Here is a 15,574-nt window from a genome sequence, read left to right on the forward strand (position 1 = left end):
TAGGCTCCTATTACCCCCCCACCCGATTTTTCACATTTGCTGTCTGGTCACCCTAGTGCCTGCAGACTCTGTGGGGCTTAAAATTACAGTATAAGCATTCAGACTCCAGCTGGAGCACAAAGCTCTACACTGCAGTTGTATAACCCTGCAGCCCAAGACCCGCAAACCCGAGTCAGCTGACCTGGGTCAGCTGTGGGTGTTTTATTGCGGTGTAGACATGCCGTATGAGTCTTTGAGCTCATGAAAAACTGGTCCGAATAGTGTTTTGGTGTCCCCCCTGCCCCAAACCTCCTTTAATGCACTTCTCCTGATTTATGATGTCCAATTCTGATGCTAAACCAAAAATGTTTTTGGCTGGTATTTAATTTCTCATGCTTGACAGCGTTCATGATAAAAAGTCTTTCCCATGCTTTGCACTCCAGCACATCTCCGTTTACTGCTCATACGACAAAGTTTTTTAATTGGAGTTTCTATTTATTTGGGTAGCAGATGCCAGTACGGTATGACTCTGTAGCAGGTTTACATCTTTTGCTGAGTTAATGCGTACTCCTGCAATAAGCTGCCTGAAACAAAAGTGCTTGTTTCTTGTTATGGTCAAATGCAAGATCTTTGGGGGCAGGGACCATCCGTACTGTGTGTGTACAACACCTCGGTCAGTGGGCTACGGTCCATGACTGGGGCGGCTAGGTGCTATTGCAATAAAAACAATACATGTAATTGATCACAATGTGTTTAAAATCTGTTTGTTTAATGTTAAATCTCAATTAATTTTTAAGGAGAAAAATAACTGCATGTTAATTATGTTCCAGAAGAATCTAAGCAAACCAATGTCCTTACCTATGGGAAGATGTTTAAATGTTCTCTTCCTTATATATATTATTTTTTCATGAAGGGCCAAATTCCCCCTTGTAAGTAAGCAGGCATGACTCCCCTTGTAGTCAAGTGCCCCCTTTTACACCGGGGCTGAATTTTGTCTGAGACCCCTCTGGACCTTGAGAATTACTAACATGGGAAATCCTGTAACAGTATCAGAATTGGAATAAAAGCAACAGAAGCATAGTAATTCTGCTTACAATATGTTAACCAGAATACATTCACAATTCTTTCTACTTAGGGACACAATCTGCTTGCTGTATTATGCCAGTAGAGATAACCCTTAATTCCTCTCCTATCCGGTTTTTGAATCATTTTGTTAAACAAAGGCCTTTGAGTCTTCCTTTGTTGCTGAGAACAAATGGTGAGATTTTCGGAACTGTAGCTACTTTTGTTATTCACAAATTCCAGAGCCTTTCAAAATTCATCATCATTCACATTCTCAGCTCCACCACACAATCAGTCATTATGTCAGCAGCTGCCCGGGGAGTCTCACTTCGGCTCATTCAGCCAAATAATAAGCATCAGGACAACCACTACTGCATTTAATAATAATAAATAAGTAAGCAATAATAATAATAATAATAATAAATTATTAATAAATACTAAATAAATAAAAATGATTAATAAAATAAGCACAGAGCCATGTTGCCGTCTTTTGCTTTTTGACACGTCTTTGCCTAAAAGTCAGTTCTGTGTTTGTGGCACAACTCCTCACTCTGTTTTATGCATATATTAAAGTAAATATGTGCATTTCAGAAATTAACTGGTTTTGTCTGAACGATGCTTCAGTAATGCAAAAGCTTCTAAAGGCTGTGCTTTTCAAACAAATTATAACATTTGTTCTTCAGTTCTGACATAGGGAAAACACCCTCTTAGTGTCAGCGGGAGTTGGAATTCTACCCAATTTCAGGATGTATTTGGAAGGCATTATTTTACACTGGCATAACTTCATGGAAGTTCTTATGCATTTTAGCTTGCTCACATGTTCTACTATACACAACTCCATTACTGATATGTTAATGGTATGTATTTAATACATCCTATCAAGTAATATGATGATGTTTGAATCATAGACTATCAGGGTTGGAAGGGACCTTAGGAGGTCATCTAGTCCAATCCCTTGCTCAAAGCAGGACCAATCTCCAATTAAATCCTCAAATCCCCCCCCCAAGGATTGAACTCACAACCCTGGGTTTAGCAGGCCAGTGCTCAAACCACTGAGCTATCCCTCCCCCTGCCAAGGATTGTAAATGGATAAAATGTCACTGGTCTGGCTTTATATGATTTGTTTTTTTATTTTTCTTAAGTATGTGTTGGAAGTAGTGCAGAGCTAACTAAAACAACATCATAATGTTAGTGTGATGCTTTCCTTCTCCTCCTTCATCATGACGAGGAATGTAATTTTCAAAGTGAAGCAGGATTAGTCTTTTCAGTTTGAGGTGGCCTCCTGTACAGATGTATGTAAATATGAAACAGAAGTTGAGTCCAAATTACGGTTGCTGTAATCTGCACAGTACTTGACTAATCCCAACTAGATTGATCCAGATGTCTTGCTATCCAAAAGTCTTAAGTGATAGCCAGTGTTACACCATGCGTGTGCCATCACCTCGTTAATCTAAATAAAAATTGGATTTAAACACTGATGCAAATGAACAAGGTAAAGCTGCAGTTTGCTTTTCAGTCACAGACGGATTTGGATGCATCAGCCAAGAAGTGATAGAAATAATGTTAAAAGGTCTTTGATTTCTCCTTTGTTTCTCATAACAGCAGGGGGATGTCTTACATTCTAGAGGGTTTTTTTTGCATTTGTCCACCTTGAGAAGCTGTTACCATTTTTAACTCTCTATTTTAATGCAGGAGCAACCCTTCTGAACAATCTTGATTAGACTCTTCTGTTTAAACCTGAGCATGCGGCCATATGAGGCTTTCTTATCTAACCCATTCTTGGTCCCGTTAACTTATTGGAGAAAAAAAAGAAAATGTAACTTAATTGTAGTTTTGGCTTATTCTTTTGAGTAAGGCATGGAGAGTGTGTATATAACAATTACATTATTTTATTTAAACATTGCATAACATAGCAACAACAGCCGCCTGTATACTGCTGCCTGCCACAGTCTGTCCTGCCCCCTGCAGGCAGGAGCTCTGAGCTGGCATCCTTTGCTCTGCAAGAGAGGATTGCAGCCTATGATGTAGATGGTTTGCAGTGTCTCATGACTGAATAGGCCAGACAGGAGCTCTACCTTCCAAAATGCAAGGTGACCTTTGGGCTTTGCAGCCACACCTCCATCACTACATAATAATCGCAGCTGCTCCACACAGTGGATGCTGTTAATTTTTACCTTCAGACATGTTAACTTTCTTTTTTCTAGCTTGCGTTTGAAAGTGAGAATGCATTGCTTTTAAATCACATTGAAATAGTGATTTGCTCTCAAATTGTATTATTTTATGTATGGTCTGTGTGTGTTCAGGTGTCTACATGTTAGATTGTAAACTGTTTATAGCCGATGCCGTATCTTTCTTTTCTGCTTGTATAGCAAGTTATCCATGGGGGTCCTTACTCTGAGTAGAGTGTCTATTGCAACAGAAATAATAGTTGTGTGTCTTATTGCAATCTAAGGCTCTGATCTTGTAAAGCACATGTATGGCTTCAACAGGACAGCTCCTGTGCTTAAAGTTGTACATGTTTCTAAGCATGATGCTGGCTCGGGGCCAGAATGCAGTAAATGATTAGGACCTGTACTTTGGACCAAACTAATGGTGTATCAGCACACAGTGTGTTTATAAGCAGGTTATATAGTGTACATTTTCTGTGTTCTTCATCTGTATAAACTACAGAGTTGTACAGGTCAATACAGGCCTCCCTTGGCCTGAGATGTATGGAAGAGGCCATATGTACGTAAGCCAAAATATAATGGAGAATGAAAAAGATGGAACGAGAATGGAAACTATGCTGAGTGTATAGATCACGCTTGTTAGACACCCTTATCTGTGACAGCATTGCAAGGCTAGGTGCCTGCGGATGAAATTAGTATTCTTGGCGAAAAAATTGTTCTAACACACAACGCACAAGAATGATTTTTCTTTAACATCAGGCATATGTGGTGACCTGTTATAATTTTTTAATCTTGAATAGTTGTGTTTATCAAGGCTTTAACGGCGCACAGTTGGTGGTCAAATCATTTCCTAGCGATTCTGAGTCGTGGGGCGGGGAAGATGGAAAGAGGAAGAATCACAGATTAGAGAAGGCTTTATTCCCCTCCACAAGTTATTGGTGAAACATCTCCCCAATGAAACACTGATTCACCTATATGGCTTGTCAGCAGCAGGGATTGAACCTGGGATTTCTGGATCTTAATGCAGGTGCCTCCAATACCTAAGCTCCAGCTCTGTTAACCAAAATGTAGCAGGCTTGTCAATCCCTTGCTGGCCTAGCCACCACCAGAGGCGGATGGAGTGCCACATGCCCACCAAGTGGCATGGCTTATACTAATTTTCTCACTCTCCTATGTCTGCCCGGAGTCCCACTTGTCCATGAATGTCTTGTCTTGTCTCTCCACTCCTCCCATTTTCCCCTTTTGCCTGAAAAGCTTCGGGGCATGATACAAGGTACATCTTTTCCCCCAGGCTTTTGAAAATGATGAAGGGAGAACTGTACGGTGAGGAGTTTTGGAGAGGCAGGGCTGATGATGGGTTCTACATTGGACGGTATTGCTGCATTTTAGTTTTACCGGAGTGGTGTTCTTGAGTTACGTCAAGGGCTCCAAGACTCTATGGATAGTTGGTCTTTCTTAGAATTTGTATAATCCTACCACCCAGAATGTGCAATTACATCAAAAAAAGAGATGGGGGCAGGGCAGAGAGATTTCATTTGCACATCTCCTGGAGCAGGCGCTGTTTGAAAAGTACCAAATGTTTTTCTCGTATTTTTTTTGTAATGTCCCATTAATGTTTTCATTTTTTTAAAATGAAAAACTGAAAACCATTTCAGTTTTAGGTGAAAACAATTTAAAACTGAAAAATTTTGACTGAAAACTAAAACTTCTTTGGAAGAAAAAATGCATTTTGGTCAAAAAGCCTGTGTGTGTTTGCGTGCGTGTGTGTTTGTGTGTGTGTGTGTGTGAAAAAATAGTCTGACTTAGGCATGGTTGCAAATCCCGTGGGTCCGGAGTAGTCAATAGGTGGCCTCTGGGCAAAATCTGGACCGCCAGACGCTTTTAAACGGACCCCAAAATCTTTTCATTTACTTATTATTTATTATTTTCTTTGGAGTCTCTGGTTGACTAGACCTTGACCAAGAAATTTGGACCTTGATAAAAAATAATTGATACCTCCCCTCTCCCCCCCCGCCGCAGGGCATGTAAGGCCAGCATGAGTCTGTCCCTATGGGGCGCTGCTAGACACTGAGGTAATGCACCCTGCACCCTATCAGAGGGGAATGAGTTTCCCACTGGCCTACAGTCCTCCAGAACCCTCATAGGTGTCACACAATGCCTTTGGAGACTCCCACTGGAGTCCCTCCATGCCCACCTGCTAATGGTGACTGTCTTTATAAAAACAACACTATCGCCCAGACCTAGTAGCACAATAGATTTTTATGTGTGATTTTTTTTTTTAAATATTCATAAAGAAACAATAAAAAACCAAAAAGGTAAATGATGTACAGCTTGTAACTGAATGTTGCACATTTAACGGGCTAGCCAATAAAATTATATAATTACACGACTTTACAACTTATCAATGTTACAAGACTAGACAATACAAAATTAGACAATATAACACAGTCATAACATGTTGGGGGGTAACCAGAAAAGAAGTTACATATATAAGTAGGCAAAAAAGGGTAGTGTGTGAAGGAGGGAAAGAGTGGAGTGGTCAGCTAGAATGGAACTCTGACATTATTTCAACCGTCTCAGCATTTTTCATCCAAATGTATCAAGAAATGGAGTCCAAATTTTGTCAAATTTATAGAATTGCTCTCTAGTCAACAAGCTATTCTTTCTTTTCCTGCTAAGTCAGACAGGTCCAAATACCGCTCTGTTCTGGCAGAAGCCTCTCCTCCATGGTTGTAAGATCATGCGCTTGGTGATCATTGCAGCCCTCAAGTACCAAAGTCTTCATAGTGGAGTTAAACCCACTGTAGTAGGTACCTAACCTGTGATATAATTTTCAGCTGATGTTTGGTTGTTGAAGCCAAACACTGTTTTCACTCTTGTTTCCTTAGCCTCTTCCCACAGCTGCCTGGCTGTTGTACAGTCCCATAGCATATATATCAAGTTTCTTTTTTCTTTATTACAGCTCCAGCAAGTATCAGAGGACAAAGCCCCCATTTTGCACAGCCTCTGCAATGTCCAATACATTTTGATTATAATCTTTTGCTGTGTCAGGCATAGTCTCAGATCCACAGAGAAGCATTTTTATGTAGCCTGTGGATTAAACCTAAAAGCTAGAGGCTGATAGGAAAGCTGACGTGCGTGGGGAAGGAACCCCCCGGAGAGGTCAAAGGTCCTGGTTCCCACTCACAGATGCTGGGAAGGGGAGCTTGCTTGGACTCCTACCAGGATGCTTTTCCTGGACCCTGCTCAGCCCTGCATGTTTCATATTTGCCTCTAGGGTTAAGTGTGTGATTCATTTGAAGTTCCCTTCTCTGCAGCTAGAAAGGAGAAAGGGTTGTCCTCCTCTTTTCCCCACCCCATCCTAGTTAGTGTGGAAATGGGTCCACAATCTCCCCCTTTTTGGTGACTTGGCTGCTGCAATTTTACCCCACTTCCAGCCTCTGGGATCCTTCTCCCCAGGAATGGTACCAGCAGTGCCTTCCCCTGCATCTACTCATAACAAGCCACAGCAGACTGTAACCGAGCCTTGTCAGTTTCATTGCTGTCTTCCATGTTGTGAATAGCGTGGAGGGTAGTTGCCTCCCGCCCCCCACTCGAGCTGTTTGGCAAAGTTCTGTGTGTCAGTAGAGATGGGAGAGCTGTCTGCTTGCAGAGTTAGGAACTTAGCACTGCATTGATTCCCATTTTCAGGGCTGCGTTTGCAAATATAAGAGCTGAAAACCTGAGGCCTGATTCCCTTCTCATTGGCATCAGTTTCAGGCTTGTTGCTCTGTTGACTTCAGTGGCGTTACCACCGTCTTACGCTGGTGTGAGTAGGATCAGAGCGAGTTCTTTGGCCCTCTAAAAGCTAGAAACTGAAATTCTGCAGAAGCTGATGAATCAGGCCCCTTCACTTGCTGGCAAATGTTTACTACTTGTCGCTGGTGAGTGGGAGAGAAGAAAACTTGAAGCGCTCCTTTGAGAATGCTGCGTTTTGCTGATGAGGTATCAGTTTAAAGCTGAAATCACCCTGGGACTGTGCACTACAAATGTATTCTTCCTGGGACACCCTGATAGCTGTCTCTTTGAGTTGTGGAATTGATGTTCTTTCTGTGACTGTGGGCCAGATCCTGCTGTCTTGGCTTAGCCTTGACTTGGATGGAAATGTCACCTGTAGGATTTGGCCAGAGATTAGTGCCTGGAGGATGTTCAGTTAGTTGACCCAAGAGTGAGGAGTGTCCTCATTGCTCTCAGGTCTCTGTAAGTAAAGAGACCTCTCATTTCAGACAAATATTTACCTCCACCCGGGTGGATCGGATAGGAACCGATCTTTTTATTGCTGTAATTTACTGACATCAAAAATGTTGCGTCATGAAACCATGACTGGGGAATTCTCGGTGACAGATCTGAGCCTTATAACACACAAAACTTCCCCTGCATTTCTGTCCATTAGCTTGAGTCTCTGTCACACGTTTTGAGGGCAGGTGTTGCACTGTTAGGCGATGAGGATTTAAATCTCTGGCGATGCTATTGCCGGATGATGTGAAGCTTGATAGGCATCAGATACGTGTGGGCTGCCGTAGTTTTTCCATGGAGTAACAGGCAGTTAACTAGCTTTATGAATGGCTTTAAAAGCATGTATGTTAAATTATTAGAAACCATACTTGGTCCTCTTAAATTTACTGTGAGTAGAGCAACCAACTAGCGTATCTGCTGTTAGTACAATGAATAGGCCATGGGAATGCATAAAATATAATTTTAAAAGGTATTAAAGTATTAAAAACTGTGTGGGTACCGTGTTATAATGAATGAAACACTGGTAGTTGGCTACATTGCAGTAAATTGGAAGCTTCTGTACATATGGCTGAATTTTGTGTAGGAGTTGCTTGTAATGTGTCTCGTGTTTTTCAAGGGTGAGAGCATCTTTTCCTGACGGAGGTAGCAGCTGTGACTGCTGTGCACAGATGTGAAAAAACACTCCAGGTAAATGAGAGATGCAGTGTTGTTTGAAGAGCAGCTGCTGTTAATTGTCGAATATTTGTGCAGGATCCCTCCTACTTTGTTTTGTAGAAACCCTGGTGGTGAAGGTTGCTTCCCTCTGAAGAGTGTTGTATTTTAATTAACCAATTGTTTCCTTGTTTGTTGCTGGGCTTCTTGGCGGGGGTGGGGGCGAGGGTAATAATGCGCATCTATGTATATGTGTATTTTATTTTAATCAGATAGAGGGGTAGCTCCCCAGGGAATATTTCTGGAACTTTGTGAAACATTCCCTCTGACAGGCCTGGGTACAGTGCAGTCCATTTGCTTTTTGTTGTAGCTACCTCTGATATAGCGATTAAAGCCACACCCAGTAATGCAGGTTGTGCTGCAGGAAAAACAAGCACCAAATTAGTCACAGCTAGTGATGTAAACTAGCGCTTTGCCTGTCACCTGAGATGTGGTGCTTTAACGGGAACAGTTAAATGCTCCAGGAGTATTTCTAATCCTGGAATGTTCATCGGGTTTTGTCTGTTTGCCTCTTTCTAAAATTAAATCCTTTTCAGCAGTAATTGATTTTTGGGAAGGAGGGGAAAATGTTTTGGTTGAGGTTCATAAACGGGGGTTTTGCTCACCACATTTGGAATGGGAGTTTTTGCATTGGGATTCATGGCTCTTCTCTGTCTCCTTTTTAGATTACTACATGCCAATTCTAAGCAGTGTAGAGTAGAAGGCATTAGCAAAACCATGAGTGTACCAAACCTCTGAAGGGAAGGGTTGAAAGTTTCTCCTGCAGGCAAAGAAAATGAGGGGCCCCAGACAATCTGGTGGATGAATCAAGTCAGATGGTGAGAAGCCTGCCTCCAGCTCCTGTCACTGGATACTGGTGCTTGTGGCTTAGTCAAAGAAGGCAGAGCCCCAGGCCTCAGTCACAATTCATTAAAGTGGAAGGCTGGACTAGGTATGCTTTCTTTTTACAGTATCAAAGAGACCTAGTATTTGTTGTCAATCATGATTTTTTTTTTAAACAAATTATTTTGGTACATATTTATAGCAGTAGGGTGCATGCAGCATGGCAGGTAGGCATATCTCAATGAGTTGTCCTTTCCACTTGCCTTTAATGTTACACTTTTCTATGACTCTTAAAACATCCTAAAAATATAAGTTATTCCATGAACAAAGTGAAAGTTTATGCACTGCAAACCACTCCAGGATTGTAGTATCATATAGTCTCATCTCTGTTTGCCAGAAGATGGGAATGGGCGACAGGGGATGGATCACTTGATGATTACCTGTTCTGTTCATTTCCTCTGGGGCACCTGACATTGGCCACTGTCGGAAAGCAGGATACTGGGCTAGATGGATCTTTGGTCTGACCCAGTATGGCTGTTCTTGTGTTCATCGCTCCCAGCTGACCTTCTCTATACTATTTATTATATTGTATGCTTCTGTTCTCTTCCTTCTCTAATTAAACATCCTTTCAATCATTCCTCCTACGGAAACTTTTCCAGGCATTTCTAATCATTCTTTTTTTCTGTCTCTGGACCCCTTCTATTTCTGCTGTAGCTTTTTTCAGACAGGGTTAGCAGAACTGAACATCATCTTCCAGATGATCTTCTAAGCAATGTCCTTATCCTCTTTAATTACTCCTTTAACAACCTGGTAGTCCAGCTGATTCCCAGTTCTCTCTGATTCCCTGCTTCTGATATCCTTAGAAAAAATTGTGATATATATTTTTCAGCTGTTGGTGCTGCAGGTTCACTCTTACCTCTCCTAATTTTTATCTCACATTTTATCTGCCATAATTTATTGTCCTTTCTGCTGCCTTCATTTGAGCCGCATTTCCATTGGCTAAGAGATATCGGTTTGTCTCAGATAACTTCGTAATCTTGCCATTTAATCAGGCTGTGCTTTTTCCCCCTTGCCTTCCTGCTTCTGGTTTACTTTAGAGGCATGCATACCTTCTATGAGTCGATTGTGACATGCTTAAGGAGCCTCCATTCTGGGTCTGTGGAGTTCAGTTTCCGCATTTTTTACTTCCTCATTGTTTGGGGAAAAACCCAACCTTTTTTAATTTTAGTGTAACTGTTTTTGGTAACTTTCCTTTAACAAGGATATTGAGGGTAATGATACTGTGGTCACTATTATAAGTGTTTCAGTTATAGTTACTTTGGGTTAAGTTGAGAATAGCCTCTCATCGTATGTATTATGGAGCTAGCTAGTTACAAGAAGCAGTCCTTTAAGCTATCAGTAAATTACTTCTCTAAATCACATCTCAGTGGGGCATTTGATCCATTTAGATACAGGTATTTGAAGTCACCCATTATTACTGTTTTTCAGTCTCTTTGATTCTCCACATTGTACACTCATCCGTATGTACTCATAGGTATGCATCCGAAGAAGTGGGCTGTAGTCCACGAAAGCTTATGCTCTAATAAATTTGTTAGTCTCTAAGGTGCCACAAGTACTCCTGTTCTTTTTATTGTACACTCAATATCTTTTTCCTGTTCAGAAGGTTACGTTTAGAGCTGATGGAAATTTTTCAGATGAAAGGGGTATTTTCATTGAAAAATGGCCTCATTTTGAAAGAAAAAGTTTTGTAAAAAATCATCATCATTATAGATATTTTTCATTAAGCACAAACTGTTTCACAATTTTTAAAAATGTTGTTGAAATGTTTATTCAGAGGGGAACAGAAAATTTTCAGTTACTAAATACCGGGAATTTCAATAAGTTAAAAGTTTTGGTGACCTCTTTGATTCAAAAAGAATTAAAATAAAATCTATAAATATCATAGAAAATTGCTAGTCTACTTCAAACTCCATGAAAAGAAAATAGCTTTGATTTTGTTGGAGATTTTTTTCTTTTTTCAGCCAGCCCTAATTATGTGTCTTTTCTTATGACTTGGGTTGCGTAGTGTGTGGTCCTCTCCATTTGGCAACTCTATCTCATTAGAGGCTATGGAATCCCTTTAGATATAGTGCTACTGTCTCACACCTGCTATCTGACCTGTCCGTCCTGTAAAATTCGTAGCTAAGTATTTTGGTATGCTGTTGAGTTTTGTGATTCCATCATCTTTCGGAGGTTCCTGTCATGTTAAGGCCCTCTTCCATTGCCCAGCATTCCAGTTCAACTCCTTGTGTTTTTAAACTTCTCACAATTGGTATATGATCATTTGTGGGCTTTATTTTTGGCTAGATGCTCTTTTTATTTAACTTTTTTTGTCTGACATCCTGTTATGTTTGCAGAATGCAAACCTCAAGTCAACCTGTCCCACCTCCAGCTACCGATACCCCTAGCAAATGTCCTTCTCTGAACTGAGTGCTCCTCAGACCTGTTGGTTTTCCTGTTCCTTAGTTCAAATAATCCCCTAAACAACATCAATGTTCTCTGCCAGCATCCTGCTTCCACTTTGGTTAAGGTGGAATCTATCCCTTCTTTAGAGGCTCTTCCTTCCCCGAAAAGTTGCTCACCTACTTGTTATACATTGTGAATACGGCTGTCAAGCGATTAAAAAATTAATCACAATGAATAGCGTGAATAAAAAATTAATTGTAATTAATTGCGCAAATAAAGATTAATCACAATTAATCATGCTGTTAATAATAGAATACCATTCATTTAAATATTTTGGATGTTTTCTACATTTTCAAATATATTGATTTCAATTACAATACAGAATACAAAGTGTATAGTGCTCACTTTATTGTTATTTTTGATTACAAATATTTGCACTGTAAAAAACAAAAGAAATAGTATTTTTCAATTCACCTCATACAAGTACTCTAGTGAAATCTCTTTCATGTTAAAGTTGAACTTACAAATGTAGAATTATGTACCAAAAATAATTGCTTTTAAAAATAAAATAATGGAAAAATTTAGAGCCTACGAGTTCGTTTAGTCCTACTTCCTGTTCAGCCAATCGCTCACAAAAACAAGTTTGGTTACATTTGCAGGAGATAATGCTGCATGCTTCTTGTTTACAGTGTCATCTGAAAATGAGAACAGGCATTCACATGGCACTGTTGTAGCCCGTGTCTCAAGATATTTACGTGCCAGATGCACTAAAGATTCATATGTCCCTTCATGCTTCAACCACCATTCCAGAGGACATGCGCCCATGCTGATGATGCGTTTTACTCAATAACAAACCAAAGCAGTACGGACCGACTTACGTTTGTTTTCATCATCTGAGTCAGATGTCACCAGCAGAAGGTAGATTTTCTCTTTTGGTGGTTCGGGTTTTGTAGTTTCCGCATCGGAATGTTGCTCTTTTAACACTTCTGAAAGCATGCTCCACACCTTGTCCTCTTCAGATTTTGGAAGGCACTTCAGATTCTTAAATCTTGGGTTGAGTGCTGTAACTATCTTTAGAAATCTCACATAGGTACCTTCTTTGCATTTTGTCAAATCTGCGGTGAAGGTGTTCTTAAGACGAACAACATGTGCTGGGTCATCATCTGAGACTGTGGTAACATGAAATATATGGCAGAATGTGGGTAAAACAGAGCAGGAGACAGACAGTTCAGTCACAAATTTAAATAAAATAAATATTTTTTTAATGAGCGTAATCAGCATAGAAGCACGTCCTCTGGAATGGTGGCTGAAGTATGATGAATGTTTAGCATATCTGGCACATAAATACCTTGCAATGCTGGCTACAAAAATTGCCACGTGAATGCCTGTTTTCATTTTCAGGTTACATTGTAAATAAGCGGGCAGCATTATCTCCCGTAAATGTAAACAAACTTGTTTCTCTTAGCGATTGGCTGACCAAGAAGTAGAACTGAGTGGACTTGTAGGCGCTAAAGTTTTACATTGTTTTGTTTTTGAGTGCAGTTATGTAATAAAAAAAATCTATATTTGTAAATTGCATTTTCACGATAGAGATTGCACTAAGGTACTTTTATGAGGCGAATTGAAAAATACTTTTTTTTTGTTTATCATTTTTACTTTGCAAATATTTGTAATGAAAATAATATAAAGCAATCACTGTATACTTTGTATTCTGTGTTGTAATTGAAATAAATATATTTGAAAATGTAGAAAAACACGCAAAAATACTTAATAAGTTCCAATTGGTATTCTATTGTTTAACAGTGCAATTAAAACTGTGATTAACCGCGATTAATTTTTTTGAGTTAATCGTGTGAGTTAACTGCGGTTAATCAACAGCCCTAATTATGACCCTGAAGTCCTTTACCTACCTGGCCCCACATGTAGAAGTAGAAGCAGAATCATTTCATAGAAATAGAAAAATGTACCTGTTTAGCCTTTTTCTTTTAAAGTGATTTTTTGGGGGGTGAGGGGAGGGGGAGGAGGTTGGTTTAGCAGCTCCAAAGGGATTAACCCTGCTCTTGCAATCCAGGGGAATTAACCCACTTCCCTTTAACCTGCAGATTTGATTGGTAACTCTTCGTTTAATCAGGGTTTCTCTGTATTAAATATTACCTTAATGTGATAACAAGGGCAGGGAGCGGACATTAGCAACCACACAAGCACTGTACAATTACTAACAAGGAACTTCTTTTCACTTAGGGCTTGTCTACACTTACCGGGGAATAGACGAGCAGCGATCGATGCATCAGCAGTCGATTTAACAGTTTAACAGTCGATTTAATCGACCGCGGATTGCTCTCCCGTCGACTCCTGTACTCCCCCAAATCGAGACTAGTAGGGGGAGTCAACGGGAGAGCGTCTTCCGTTGACATCGCATAGTGTGGACCCCGCGGTAAGTAGGTCTAAGCTACGTCGATTTGAGTTACGCTATTCACGTAACTCAAATTGCATAGCTTAGATCAACTTTTCCCTTTAGTGTAGACAAGGCCTTAGGCTTTTAAGTGGTGCTTTGGGGCTGAAACCCCGGGGTGTGGTCAAGCCAGGATGGGGCTATGTGTTGAATGTGCACCATGGCGGAAGGAATGTGACTGAGAGCCATAACTTTTTCATTCTTCGACTTCTGAATATTGAAAATGACAGGGTGGGGTTTTCTAGAGCCCTTGCTGGTGGCCTAACTCTGCTCTTATTAAAGAATATGCATGAAATCCTGGCCCCACTGATGTCAGTGGCAAAACTTCCATTTCATCCAGTGATGGGAGCTTGGCTGCTGACTCTAGTGGGGGCAGAGTTAGGCCAGCACTGGCTTCTATTGCAAATCCCACCCTTATCCTATAATATTATCTGAACAGAAGTCTTTTGTGTTTGATAATCAGGTGTCCTTTTTCATACGAGACACACTTTGGAAGTAAGCATATCAGGTAGATATTATTTCCTCAGCTTATTTATTATTTTCTAAATAGTTGAAGTAGCACTGTTATAATAGAACTCTTACATTGTGACTGTGTATCCGGGTGAGAAAATCCGTGTTTTACTCGTGCTGTTTATTGCTTGGAAGAGGATACACAGGTTATTTGCATTCAAATATCCAAAATGACTTTCAACTATTTGGTTAAAGCACAAAGAAGTCGTTCATAACAGACTGAGATTTTAATAATTTAAACTAGCCTTCCACCTAGGAAAAATTGTTAACAATATGTATGAAAGGGAACTGACTGTTGTGTAGGATAACATTTCAAAACATAACTACTCTTCATAGATTTCCTTACAATCTTTGGACTTCTCTAGTATCAGATTTTCTTCATGTAGCTGGCTTTTTTCCTGTGGTCTCAACACAACTGGAGTTTTTCTGAGTTGAGTGACATGCAAATGTTTGCATATGAATAAATTCATCTTTTTAAGATTTCCCAGTGGGACTCTTAACTATGCTTAGTCTGTTTATCCACTCAAATCGGCTGTTACAGTGTTTTAAAACTTGAAATCATAACTGCATCTAAATTTCACCATGAAATAAAATCTAAGTGAGGACACATGTTAGTAATCAAAACAAGTTATTTAAAAAAAGCTCTTGTGTTGCAGAGAGAGAGAAATCTTTTGCAGAAAAGTATTGACAGGCTTTGATCAGTAAAATGTTAGGGCAACATTTGCAAATGCGGGTACCTAAATCTGCATTTAAGCACTTAACTAATTTGACCTGGTTTCCAGAGGTGCTCAGCAAGCTAAAAATCAAGTCAGATGATTTAGGTTTTTAACTGTGGATTTAGATCCCTAGCCTGAGCCAGCTGGGTGTGATCATATAGTGGTGCGGTTGGAACTGCAAAACTGTTCATGGGTCTCCTAGAATTCTACATCTTACGGTATCTGAGGCCCGTCTCATAATGAGACGTGCCGCTGTCTGCTGGATCCTTTCATTCCACCAAAGGAAGGAAGTGTCCAAAAGAAGTTTCCTTCCTGAGTCAGTCCTCCTCTCCTGCCCCTTTTCACTTGAATATGCAGTTTGTGAGGCTAAGGAGCAGGTCCATTCGGTAAGCAAATGGAGCAGTGATGCTGCAGAAATGAGAATTCTCATCTGT

General features: G+C 40.2%; 1 protein-coding gene across 50 annotated transcripts in view; it reads left to right on the forward strand.

The window, feature by feature from the left end:
- ADGRL3 (adhesion G protein-coupled receptor L3) overlaps positions 1-15,574 on the forward strand; it is an 820,109-nt gene that overhangs the window by 87,541 nt on the left and 716,994 nt on the right. The gene's annotated exons all lie outside the window — the stretch shown is intronic.

Source organism: Chrysemys picta, chromosome 5 (assembly GCF_011386835.1).
Source record: "Chrysemys picta bellii isolate R12L10 chromosome 5, ASM1138683v2, whole genome shotgun sequence".
In the NCBI taxonomy this organism is placed as follows: domain Eukaryota; kingdom Metazoa; phylum Chordata; order Testudines; family Emydidae; genus Chrysemys; species Chrysemys picta.